The following is a 13,560-nucleotide window of genomic DNA, read 5'->3' as shown; positions in this document are numbered from 1 at the left end:
AAGGCTTTCTTATCTCTCATTGCTATTCTTTGGAATTCTGCATTCAAATGGGTATATCTTTCCTTTTCTCCAAATCGCCAACATCTGTTGGACCATCAAAAAAGCAAGAAAGTTCCAGAAAAACATCTACTTCTGCTTTATTGATTATGCCAAAGCTTTTGACTGTGTGAATCACAACAAACTGTGGAAAATTCTTAAAGAGATGGGAATACCAGACTACCTGACCTGCCTCTTAAGAAATCTGTATGTAGGTCAGGAAGCAACAGTTAGAACTGGACATGGAACCAGTTCCAAATAGTGAAAGGAGTACATCAAGGCTGTATATTGTCACCCTGCTTATTTAGCTTTTACTCGGAGTACATCATGAGAAATGCTGGGCTAGGTGAAGCACAAGCTGGAATAAAAATTGCTGGGAGAAATATCAATAACCTCAGATATGCAGATGACACCACCCTTATGGCCAAAAGTGAAGAAGAACCAAAGAGCCTCTTGATGAAAGTAAAAGAGGAGAGTGAAAAAGTTGGCTTAAAACTCAACATTCAGAAAACTGCGATCATGGCATTTGGTCCCATCACTTCATGGCAAATAGATGGGGAAACAGTGGAAACAGTGACAGACTTTAATTTTGGGGGCTCCAAAATCACTGCAGATGGTGACTGCAGCCATGAAATTAAAAGACACTTGCTCCTTGGAAGAAAAGTTATGACCAACCTAGACAGCATATTAAAAAGCAGAGACATTACTTTGCCAACAAAGGTCCATCTAGTCAAAGTTATGGTTTTTCCAGTAGTCATGTATGCATGTGAGAGCTGGACTATAAAGAAAGCTGAGCACCAAAGAACTGATGCTTTTGAACTGTGGTGTTGGAGAAGACTGTTGAGAGTTCCTTGAATTGCAAGGAGATCCAACCAGTCCATCCTAAAGGAAATCAATCCTCAATATTCATTGGAAGGGCTAATGCTGAAGCTCCAATACTTTGGCCACCTGACGTGAAAAACTGACTCATTTGAAAAGACCCTGATGCTGGGAAAGATTGAAGGTGGAAGCAGAAAGGGATGACAGAGAATGAGATGGCTGGATGGCATCACTGACTCAATGGACATGAGTTTGAGTAAACTCTGGGAGTTGATGATGGACAGGGAGGCCTGGCGTGCTGCAGTCCATTGGGTCACAAAGAGTTGGACACAACTGAGCGATGGAACTGATGGAACACTAGCTTCTCTCTTCTTCATTGTAATGTGGTGGTATAGATGCTCCTGGAGGCACAGGTGGTCCTGCCAATGCAGATGGGCCCTGGTATGGTTCATGACCCTTAGTCTCATAAAGGTTTTAATTGGTGTGGCTGAGAATACTTTTAAATCAGGAATTGTTAAATATCATGAGTATTATTTGTTACCCAAAGATTACATGAAGTTTCTTTAAAACTACCTTGGAGCAAATTTTTATACAGATTTCTGATTAGTTTTTCAGCTTATGGTTTGGAGGCTTTTGTCGCTAAGTCATGTCCAACTCTGCCACCCCAGGGACTGGAGCATACCAGGCTCCTCTGTTCATGGGATTTTCCAGTCAAGAATGCTGAATGGGTTGCCAGGGGATCTTCCCAACTCAGGGATCAAACCCGCGTCTCCAGTATTGGCAGGCGGATTCTTTACTTCTGAGCCATGATAATTATTTATATGTTCTTTCAATGCTATTCATTTCATGAAGGTATTAAAACATAATTATTATAGAACTTCATATAATATCCTCTTGTGAATTACAACCACTTTCTCATTCTCAATATTTTTAATTAAACATTTTCCTATTTTATTGGTTTATTTAAAGAATCAATTCTCTTATGTATTCATCAATACTATTCTTTGTAAAGTTTTCTAATTAGTTTCTCTTATATAATTCATATCTTTTGCTTCTTTTGTATTATTTTACTCTGCTTTATAGTATCATGACTTTTTCATTGTCTTCCCCAAAATAAAATAATTTTTGTATGTAACTGTTACTCCATTTAACTCTTTTTTTTGTTCAAGATTATTTTTAATATCTTTTCTTGGACTTCCTCATTATTTCACATCAGTCTTACTAGGCTCATGTGTATTCCTGAAATAAATTTCTCAACCTTTGATGCTTCACCTGCTGTTTGGATGAGCAAGCCCCAGGCTGATTTCAGGAGTTTTGATCTTTCTTGCTATATTTAGGGTTTCTGGATGACCTGCTGGTGATGTGTAATGTGTGTGATCATGTGCTGTGAATAAAGCACCTCCTGATATGAGCTGTTTGTCCAGGTGTGCACAAAACTTTGGGGGACAAAAGAGCTGCTTATCTGAAGCTGTTTACCATTCTCCTCCTGTTGGGATGCTTTTGATAACCTCTTCTAGCATAGGTGTCCTTCTAATGAGGCGTTCCTTGGATTGGCAGCAGCCCGGAGAAACTGTTTACAGCCTGAGGCAGCCATCCTTCTTGAACCTAATGTTTTCATACCACCTTTTCTCCAAGAAACTCCTAAATAATTTTTGCATGTTTAGCACCACTGGGCTCTGGAGATGCAAGCAGAGATCCAACAGGATTACTTAATCAATATTAAACATAGAAGCACTCTCTTAGAAGGGGTTTTTGAAGCTGTTTAATAGAACATATTGGCCTCAAACGATGGTTTAAGATGAGACTGAAAGAGAGGACTGCTCTTTAATTAAGCTCCCAGGAATGTCTGGAGATGCAGAAAAAGTTCAGAACACAAACAGCATCCCAGGACTATTATTAATACCTTAACTGTTGCAGAATTAATTTCTGGAGATTCAGATGATCTGGAGACAGCCTTGCTATGATAGAGGGGATCTAAGGACAACTGAGAGAGCTGGTAGAGAGGTAGCACATGGCAATATCTGGAGCCAGAGAATGTGAGACCACACAGTGAAAGCCAGGGATAACACAGACCCACAGTTAGGAGATAACATCCCTCAGAGGTACAGGGAACACCGTTCGGCAGGGTTAAGTAAGCATCCTGGAATTCAGGAGGAAAAAGTTAGACTGAAGGGAGAGAGCATATCATTAATCCAGGTTAAAATGGGCTAAGTTTATGGTCTGAAATTAAAATAAGATCTCAAAGATAAAGTGCAGAGGCAAAGTTCTATTTGCCTCAGACACTGTATTCTTAGCAGAACTTCACTTCCTCTACAGCTATGCTGTCTGATAGCCACTAGTCATTTAGGCTATTTAAGTTTTAAAGAAAATTTAAAATTCAGTTCCTCAGCCTCACTGGACACATTTTGAAGACTCGATCTATGGACAGCATAGAATGAGCATTTAACATCACAGAAAATCCTATTGGACATCAGTAGCAAGGCTACTCTTCAGCCACGGTCTACAAATAGAGATGCAAGACCATCTGCTGAGGATAATATTAGAACTGTCATTCATATTTATTTTCATCTAATCTTTTTAATTTTTATTTTTGTGTATGCTTCATGACATGCATAATATGTTGATAACTGTAAATCCTAAAAACTGATATTTTATCTTTAACTTCATTGCTTTACTTTTTCCTCCTTAGTATTTACTATAATTTCATATATATTTTCCTCATTTATCTTTTTTTTAATATTAGTTATGATTTCTACAAAGTTGAAGCTCCATGAAACAAAGAAGATTGGCCTTTCTTTTTGCATTTACTGAAATTATCATAGCACATACGTGTCTGATAAATAATTATTGGCTATTCATAGCCAACCCTTTGGATTATTAGGTGGCACACTGCATGGAAACAAGGCATTTGTATGACAGGCAGGGAAGCTTCCTATGTTTGTTTCAGGAAGCAAATAAAAAAATGATTGTTCTACTAAAATTGTTACATTGGGACAAATTTCTGACACACAAGTAAAGTCAAGGAGAGACACTTCTTTCTAATTTGCACAAAAGAATTAGAAAGTATAAGTGTATATTGAAAGTATACATAAAATAGATTTTTTTAAAATGGGTCTGGAACAGACAAATTTGTATACCTATTCTGGAGAATAGGAATCTAATAGAGGCAATGGCATTAAAATTTTTTACTCAAACAGCAAGTGGAAGTACCAGCATAAAGAAAGCCTGTGGAAGAGGACTTTGTGTTGTGTGCTGTAATCAAGGTCTTAAATTGAGGATGAGGAGTTATCAGGGCATCTCAGAATAAAAAGGGGTTTGCTCAGATGAAGTCAGACACCACAAATGCTGATAGCTTGCCATTCTACCAGCAGGTAACAAGTTCTCAATAGTACCTGTTGGCTCAAATTCATCACTTGGATGTACATTTGATTGCCTTTGTGATCAGCTGTTCTAAAACACACTAGAAAAATGACTCTAAAACTTAACTCTCATCAGTAGACAGCAGTGCATTCTGCTCATTAGGGTCTGATTTAAAGCTTATCAGTAAGGCATCGGAAATGGAAAAACTCGAAGTCAAAAATAACCGGGTTATAATCTGTGCTCTTCTTCAATTTGAATATGAGGACATAGCTATATAGTAACCTCTGTCTGTCAGTTTCCATATTTATAAAGTGGCATTAGTTGTATAAAATTGCATGTCTTTTGCAGGGCTGTGGAACATTAATTTGACCATTCAGTTAAGTTCTGTACAATGTCTCTGCCATATGATAGTGGCTTGATGAGTGAGAATTTTCCTTTTACTTTCTCATTCTTAAAATCCTAATTTGAATCTGAAATCTTTCTTTTAATGTCTTTGACTCCCTTCAGAAAGATAATTATAAAAAGCATAGCAATTGATATGCATTGAAATTTTACTGTCAGAGGCTCACACTGAGCACTTTACACATTTTTTAAACCATTAGCAGTGTCAAGTTCCAGCCAGTGTCACTTCCTAACCCTGCTGCTCTCTTCGGATGCCCCAGATCCCTCCCTCATGAGTCAGCAACATTGGGAATGCTAACTTTCAAGAGTATTAATATTTCTCTATAGTATGAGAGAGTTTTCATTATCTCATTCACATCTATATCTTAATATTATCCCCAATCTTACTCTCATCTTTTTAAAGGATTTCTAAATAAATTTAATGAAAACTCTCCTTGCACAAACTTAGGGGAAGGGGAGAGGGTGGTAACACTTGTCCAAGGACAATGAACTGCACTCAGCCCAGTACCAAAGGTCAATTTAGAAAGTCTACATTATAGAAAGTTTACATTTCAAAAGACACACTTCACTGACTTGATAATTTTGTGAGCCAGTTCCAAAATTTCCGATTCTCCTACATGTTGATTTGACCTATATTTATCATATATCTCAGGAATAATAATTTCTATTTATAGAAGAAAAAATTTTAAAACATCACAAAGAATATTTTCAGAGCTTCTAGGATGCAAGTGACCTAGAACTCCCAGAACAAAATCACCCTGTCCTTATTCTTCCATGGTGCAAATAGAATGCCAAATAGAGGAATAGAACATGCTTATAAATGCTATTCTTTGCAAAAATCAAATCTTCATTCTAACTCTGTTCTTAATGTTTCTCACTCCAGGGCTGCTTTTGTGCCAAGAATGCACTAAGAAAAAGAAAACCCTGGTGAATAAAAATCCAAAGATTTCTAAAGCTGAAAGAAGTAATATTTTCCAATCCAGAAAATCACAGCTTGAATCACATTTCCAGAGTGCAAATCTCAGATTTTAAACCTTATTTCCACATTCTTACACCTAACACTTCCTCTTTTGTGATGTCAGCTATAAGAAAAACAGTTATATTGTCACATATTTTGTCTGACAGCCAGCAAATACTCTTATTACATGTATTACAAAATTTTCCTGAAAGTACATTGCATTCTACTTGAGCTTTGCATATTTAAGGAGGAGAAAGTTGCCAGGTCAGGGGCAGGAAGTGGCTTTGGCTGATGAGGATGGGTGAAGCAAAACAAGTGTGTTTTCTGCCTATAAAGATCAATTTGAAATCTGTATCTTGGAATAGATTTTTTTTTTAATGGTCCTCAGAATAAGAACCGTTCCCCTGATGGTTCAGGGGAATACAGGAGGGTATTTTATACATTGGCACTAGTGGTAAAGAACATGCCTACCAATGCAGGAGACTTAAGAGATGTTAGTTCCATCCCTGGGTCAGGAATATCCGCTGGAGAAGGGCATGGCAACCCTCTCCAGTATTCTTGCCTGGAGAATCCCATGACAGAGGCTCCTGGTGGGCTCTGTCCATGGGGTCACAGAGTTGGACATGACTTAGTGACTTAGCACACACAGCACAACTACTCTTTAAAAAGGATTAAATGGTAATATCTCACTTGATCACCCACTATTTCCCCAAATTTGATGCTGAAAGTAAATATTAAATTAGTTATGCAAATGTAGATGTGCCAACATTTGAGGGCATTCGCAAAAAAACAGCAATGAAATTTTGAAGCGAGCACCCCTCCAAAATAGAGTTTCCTTGTAATTTGAAAATGAGTAATTTGTTAATGACATAATGAACATTTATTGAGTTATTTCAATGTCTATTATAACAAGCCTAGGGATATTAGGCTTATTTTTTGAGGACATAGCAATCAATCATGTATTCATCTGTTTGAATTCTAGGCCAAGGAGGACCTACTGAGATGACGCAGAGCCAGAGATTGGGACTCAGAGTACCAGGAATGAGTACAAGGGCAAAGTGTCCTGCTCATGCCTCTAAAAGCAGGAAGATTTAGACAGTGTGATCAAAACAGGGATAAATTCAGAAGACAGTTCCAGAGGTCAGAATTTAGGCAAACTTGAAAGAGAAAAGAAGCTAAATCAGGAGTGAATTGAAACTGGTCCAGAGATGTAGTTGATTCTTTTGAAATATCCACAACCTGATCTTTTCTTTTTTTTTAGTATGGATGGCATAAAGCCAAGGCAAAATTTAAAAAAAATCTTTTTGGTATAGTTGATTTACAATGTTGTGTTAGTTTCAGAGGTGAATAGCAAAGTGAATCTGTTATACATATACAGGTCACTACAGAGAATTGAATAGAGTTCTCTGTGCTATATAGTAAATCCTTATTAGTTATCTGTTTTATATATAGTAATGTATAAGTGTCAGTCCCAATCTTCCAATTTACCCTCCCCCACCTATCCTCTGGTAACCACAAGTTTATTTTCTGCATCTATACTCTACTTCTGTTTTGTAGATAATTTCGTTTCTAGCCATGGTAAAAATTTTTCTTATGTGTCTATTGTGAAAGGGGGAATGAAAGATAATAAGATTCAGATAATGTGTACATATTTTAGGACATTTGTAAATATAAAATTCCATGTAAGAATATGTCAAGCTTTGCTTGACACCAAAAGCTCAAACAAAAAAAGCAAAAGTAGACAAGTAAAATTACATAAACTAAAACTCTTCTGAATAGTAAAAGAAATAGTCAGGAAAATAAAAAAGCAACATATGTTATGGGGGAAAATATTTGCAAACCATGTATCTGATGATTTAACATGCAAAATATGTAAGGAACTCATACAACTCCATAGCAAAAAAGAAAAAACACTCATTAAAAAATAAACATTGAATAGACATTTTTCCAAAGAAGACATACAAAGGCCAACAGGTATGTGAAAAGATGCTCAACGTCACAAATCATCAGAGAAATGCAAATAAACACTGCAGTGAGATATCACCTCATACATATTAGAATGGTTATTGCTTAACAGACAAAAACAGTGAGTGCTGCTGAGGTTGTGGAGTAAACAAAATTCTTGTGCAGTGTTGCAGGGACTATAACTTGGTGCAGCCACTGTGGAAACAGTATGGAGGCTCTTTTAAAAATTAAAAATGAATCTACCATCAGTTCAGTTCAGTCACTCAGTTGTGTCTGACTCTTTGTGACCCCATAGATTGCAGCATGCCAGGCTTCCCTGTCCATCACCAACTCCAGGAGCTTACTCAAACTCATGACCATCATGTCAGTGATGCCATCCAACCAGTTCATCTTCTGTCGTTCCCTTCTCCTCCTGCCTTCAATCTTTCCCAGCATTAGGGTCTTTTCAAATGAGTCAGCTCTTCGCATCAGGTGGCCAAAGTATTGGAGTTTCAGCTTTAGCATCAGTCTTTCCAATGAATATTCAGGACTGATTTCCCTGAGGACTGACTGGTTTGATCTCTTTGATGTCCAAGGGACTCTGAAGAGTCTTCTCCAACAAAACAGTTCAACAGCATCAATTCTTCAGTGCTCAGCTTTCTTTATAGTCCTGACCTCACATCCATACATAACTACTGGAAAAACAATAGCTTTGACTAGACGGTCCTTTGTTGGCAAAGTAATGTCTCTGCTTTTTAATATGCAGTCTAGGTTGGTCATAACTTTTCTTCCAAGGAGCAAGTGTCTTTTAATTTCATAGCTACGTCACCATCTTCAGTGATTTCGGAGCCCAAAAAGATAAAGCTCTCACTGTGTCCATTGTTCATATGATCTGGCAGTTCCATTTCTGAGTACGCACCTGGAGGAAATCTGTACCCCCTTCTTCATTGCAGCCTTATTCACAGTAGCCAAGACATGTAACAACCTAGAAGTTCAACAGGTAAATGGATAAAGAAGAGAATATATATATGTGTATAAATATATATATATATATATATATATATAACCTATGTACATTATATATACACACACACACAGGAAGAAAGATGTGTATATGTATACATATATATACACACATACATACATATATACAGGATATATACATACACACACACGCACAGAAAGAGAGATGTGTATATATTTTCATGTATGCAAAGTCGCTTCAGTCAGCTTTGACTCTTTGTGACTCTGTAGACAGTAGCCTGCCAGGCTCCTCTATCCATGGGATTCACCAAGCGAGAATACTGGAGTGTATTGCCATACTCTCCTTCAGAGAATCTTCTCAACCTAGAGATCAAATTCACATCTCCCGCATTGGCAGGCAGGTTCTTTACCATAGTGTCACCTGGGAAACCCATGTACATATATACATAATATATATATATACACACACACACATAGAGAGCATACACAAATATATGCATATATATACACACTCGGAAAGAGAAATATGTATGTGTGTGTGTATATATATATATATATATATATATATATATATATATATATATATGTATATACACTCAAATTTTCAGCTGCACAGAAGGTGGGTGCCATGAGCCCCCAAGTTGCTCAGAGGGCAACTGTGTATACATGTATCTAATCATCACATGGTACACCTTAAACATGTGTGTTATGTCAATTGTATCTCAATAAAGTGGGGGCAGAAGGAAGTAGTGGCTATACTTGAATCAACAGTCAGTTCCTCAATATTTTTGTTTACCCTCTACCACAATATACACACACACGTGCATGTGTGCACATATAATCAAATGCATACACACATACACAGTCAAATACACATACACAGGCTGAAACAAAATAAAAAACAATGTTATTATAAAAAAATCCACTGGCACTAAATAGCAGTCTCCTCATTTCTTAAAAATAAATTATTAAAATATTTATAATTTTAAACCATGTCATTGATATAAACATTTTCATAGAATATAATGTCATGTTTAACTGATGCTATTGGATCAGTTATATCTCCTTTGATTTTTCATCACCTTTACTAGCCCCAACCTTTTCCTCACTTGGATTAATTTAGTACCTTTCTAACAAGTCTTCTTGTATTTAATATTGCACTCGTAAAATTGATTCTCAACATTGTAGGCAGAGTGATCTTTAAAAAATCATTTAGGTTGTTCTGATCTCTATCTTACCTTCTCTCCAAGCACTTAATTCACCATGTCCCACACTTCTTGTCCCCCATTTATACTTCAAGGTTTGTTTATAAGTCACCTCTGTAATAAAATTTCTCTAGTCACTCAAGTTATACTCATGCATAATTCTTTTCCATCATAGCATTGTGTAAATTTGCTTTCTGGCTCTTCCTAAAATACATTTTTAAATTATTAAACTCTATGTCTAGTCATTAATAGTTTTTTACGCACTACAATTTGTGTTTCTTTAATGAAGGAGCATGTTATTCCTGTTATTCTTTACATCACATGTTAACACAAATTTTTGCATGTGGAAAACATTGTCAGTATCTGTGGAATGAATACTTGAATTAATATTTTCAACTTTTTACTTTACAAAAAAGCTTCAAAAAATGATACCAAGAACAAGGAGTAAAAGTTTATACAAAGCAGATACTCTATAAAATCTCTAAGACAAAGAATATTTATTAATTACAAAAAGCAGTTTTATAATGTTATATAAGTCACCATTTTTTCAAAGTGGTTAAACTTATTATCACTGATTATAGAAAAATCTGACATTATTTATCTCTTTATATGTTGTACAAAGAAATATATAATGTCCTATGTAACATTTTCAAAAAAAGTTCACTCAAACCTTCACTGTTGGCTCAGTGGTAAAGAATCCATCTGCAATGCAGGAGAGGTAGGTTTGATCCCTGTGTCAGGAAGATCCCCTGGAGAAAGAACTGGCAACATACTCCAATATTTTTGCCTGGGAAATCCCATGGACAGTGGAACCTGGTGGGCTACAATCTAGGGTCTGCAAAAGAGTTGGACATGATTTAGCAACTAAACAAAATGACAATAACAAATCACAAAGAAATGTCACACAAACACAGAATGTGCATCATGCTACCACATTCTGGAATTTAACATCATGAAAAACTTAAAGGGAGAGGGAAGACCAGCTTAAATAAGATGTTTTAAAATAAAATGAGAAAGTACAGTACATAATCTTTTATGTATCATGTTGATAAAATGTTCTTAGGATGATTGGGGAAGTTTGAACATAAAATATACATTAGATATTAATAAAATAATGTTATTTTTAGGAGCAGTAATGATATTTTGCTTAGGTAGAAGTACATTCCTATTTTTAGGAGATTATTCTGTAGTATTTATGGGTGAAGTGTCATGACATCTACATCATGCTGAAATTGTTCAGCGAAAAGCAAGCTTCTCTGTGCTTTATATGTATATATACATTAAATATATAAAATACATAATATATAGAACATAAATAAAGAATAATAAGTATATACATGCAAATAATGTACCCGTGTATATACAAAGAAAAAGCAAGACATAACAGTAGAAATTATTGAGGTGAGGATTCCCCTAGGTGCTCATCCAATTGTCCTTTCAACTTTTCTATAGGGCTTAATCATCTATCAATTTGTGAACTATGTGTCCTTCTGTGAGAGGAGGAGATATTTCTTTCCTAACACTATGGGAGTGGAAAGAGTGTATTTTCCACTTTATAGATAAGACAATTCTAAAAAATATGGCTTTCACATATATTTTATGAGAAGCAAATTGTTACACCATAACTCTATTTATGAGTTATGTATATGAAGAAAGTGATTCATTTTTGGATAATTAGGAAAAATTGAACCATATTAGTGCTTTGATTATTCTTTTAGTAACCAACGTAGTATGGTATGAGACTGACTGTTGTCTTAAAGTCTTCACTGTGACGTGTATTCTAATATAGACAGATCAGAGAAAGTTGTGGAGTTTTTGCTTGTTTTTTTGTTTTATTTAAAGCATGTTAATTTTAATTGTTGCAATCAATGTGGCCAATTTGTAAATAAGTCTTAGTTGTAAAATAAGTCTTAGTGGGCATATTTGCCATGTGCCAATGAATAAATCATCTGAGACTCTGGACCTGCCATCTTGTGGACACTTCAATAATTATACAGCATCAAAATTGACCTTGTTTATCATAGCCATGCTGTGCTCCAAGATAGATAAGGCAGCTAAAATTTTACCTGGAAATAGAGTGTCCTGTCTCACTCAACTCTTTGTCCCACGCTGTGGGATTTTACAACCCTCATGATATTTTTAAGATAAAAGCTAAAAATATCAAATAGCAATATAAAAATGAATCATAGACATTTATACCTATAGATGCATTTAATATGATTTACCCATTATCTTAATGAAAAATTTAAAAGTGCATTTTTATTTATTATGAGTATAAACTATGCTCACATTTAGAGACTTATTTCCTGCTAGAAGACAAAAGGAAAAAATTATTACATGCATATGTAAATTCAGTTAAAGATAATAACAGGTAACATAAAGAAGACAACATTGTACAGGGATGTTAAACTATATTTTGGTTTGTTTTCCTGTGTTTATCATTTGTTTTTAATTTGTGTAAAAAAATAAATTTAAGGCTGATTCATGTCAATATATGGCAAAAACCACTACAATATTGTAAAGTAATTAGCCTCCAACTAATAAAAATAAATTTAAAAAAAATAAATAAAACAAAAAAATAGAAAAAAATAAATTTGAGTCAAATTATTTTGGGGATATCAAGCCAGGTCTTCTCCCCTCCCCATCTTCTCAATTCCTGTGACAGCTCCTATAGGGAAGCCATAGAACTTTCGGCTGCACAGCATTATTCTGAACTTTGGAGTGCAAAAAAGAAGACTGCACTGCTGTTGTACTGATCTAAAATGAGGGTTGTGTGACCTTAGCAGATGAATTTCTCCTTCCAGATACCTACCTCAGCATTTGTAAACTTAGCACATGTGTGAGTCATTCTTAGTCCAAATGATCATTCCATAACCAACTACTGAGCACCTACAAAATTTTCAACACTGTGTGATCCCACGTGCAGGACGATTACAATGGTAATGAGTCAGATATGATCCTTGCTTACAGCCTAGCGGATGACAAAGTCAGAAAACCAGAGTGCAGACTTCTTGTAACCAAAAAGAAAAACTAATGTGTCTGTGCTTAGTTTTCTAAAAATGTTTGGAAAGAATTTGAACTTCATTAATATTTAATGTGCACATTAATAGTACTATAGACATAAGATTGTTAAATTAGTATTTAACTTTTGAGGTACAAACTTGGAGTTTCATGATAAATATGTGCAATCACAAATAGAGTCTACTGGTCAACCATCCTCAAACTATATATATGCTTATGCAAATAAAATGACAATTGGAAACAAAGTAGCCAAGAGTTTCAACTAGAGTTATAACTATATGTATTCATAGGTTTCACATCTGTCCGTGATGGCTGCGTCCAGAAGACTAGTGTTAGATAAAAGTTTAATGTGATCTAGATGAAAAAAATATTTTAAATTAAAAATTATAAAGTTAGGTGATACTATACTTGGAATCAACCATTGAAAAATTCTTCAAACTCTTAATTTGCTATAAAAAGATACTCATTTATTTCATTACTGGAATTATTAGAAAAATAATAGTCTTACATAGTCAAGGACTCAAAAAGCATAGCAGATATTCCCATGGCATGAAAGAAATTCTCAATACATAGTCTACTCATCACAGAAAGTTTGAAATAATAAGGTAAGGCACAAGGAAGTCACAGAATGATTTTGAAGTGAACTCAAACCACTTAAAAGTAAAGATTCTAATTTTAAGCCTTAGAAATGTGGTTATAAAGTTGAAAAACATGGCTTAAACATTCTTCTTTAAAGACATATAAGTCAAGAACAATTATGTGATAATAATATGAAAATAAAACCCAGATTATATTAAGAAACACTTGAAGTTAGGAGAGGGGAGAAAATGT

The 13,560-nt window shown here is 35.2% G+C and overlaps 1 long non-coding RNA gene across 1 annotated transcript; it reads right to left on the bottom strand.

Moving 5' to 3' along the window:
• Positions 1–8,364: 8,364 nt before the first annotated feature.
• LOC122708926 lies at positions 8,365–10,428 on the bottom strand. Its single transcript, XR_006345356.1, has 3 exons — positions 10,379–10,428; positions 9,742–9,822; positions 8,365–8,504 (listed from the first exon to the last, which is right to left on the bottom strand). It is a non-coding gene; the product is annotated as an uncharacterized LOC122708926 (long non-coding RNA).
• Positions 10,429–13,560: the final 3,132 nt, after the last annotated feature.

This window comes from Cervus elaphus, chromosome 15, assembly GCF_910594005.1.
Source record: "Cervus elaphus chromosome 15, mCerEla1.1, whole genome shotgun sequence".
In the NCBI taxonomy this organism is placed as follows: domain Eukaryota; kingdom Metazoa; phylum Chordata; class Mammalia; order Artiodactyla; family Cervidae; genus Cervus; species Cervus elaphus.
This window is presented reverse-complemented; position numbering and strand designations above follow the sequence as displayed.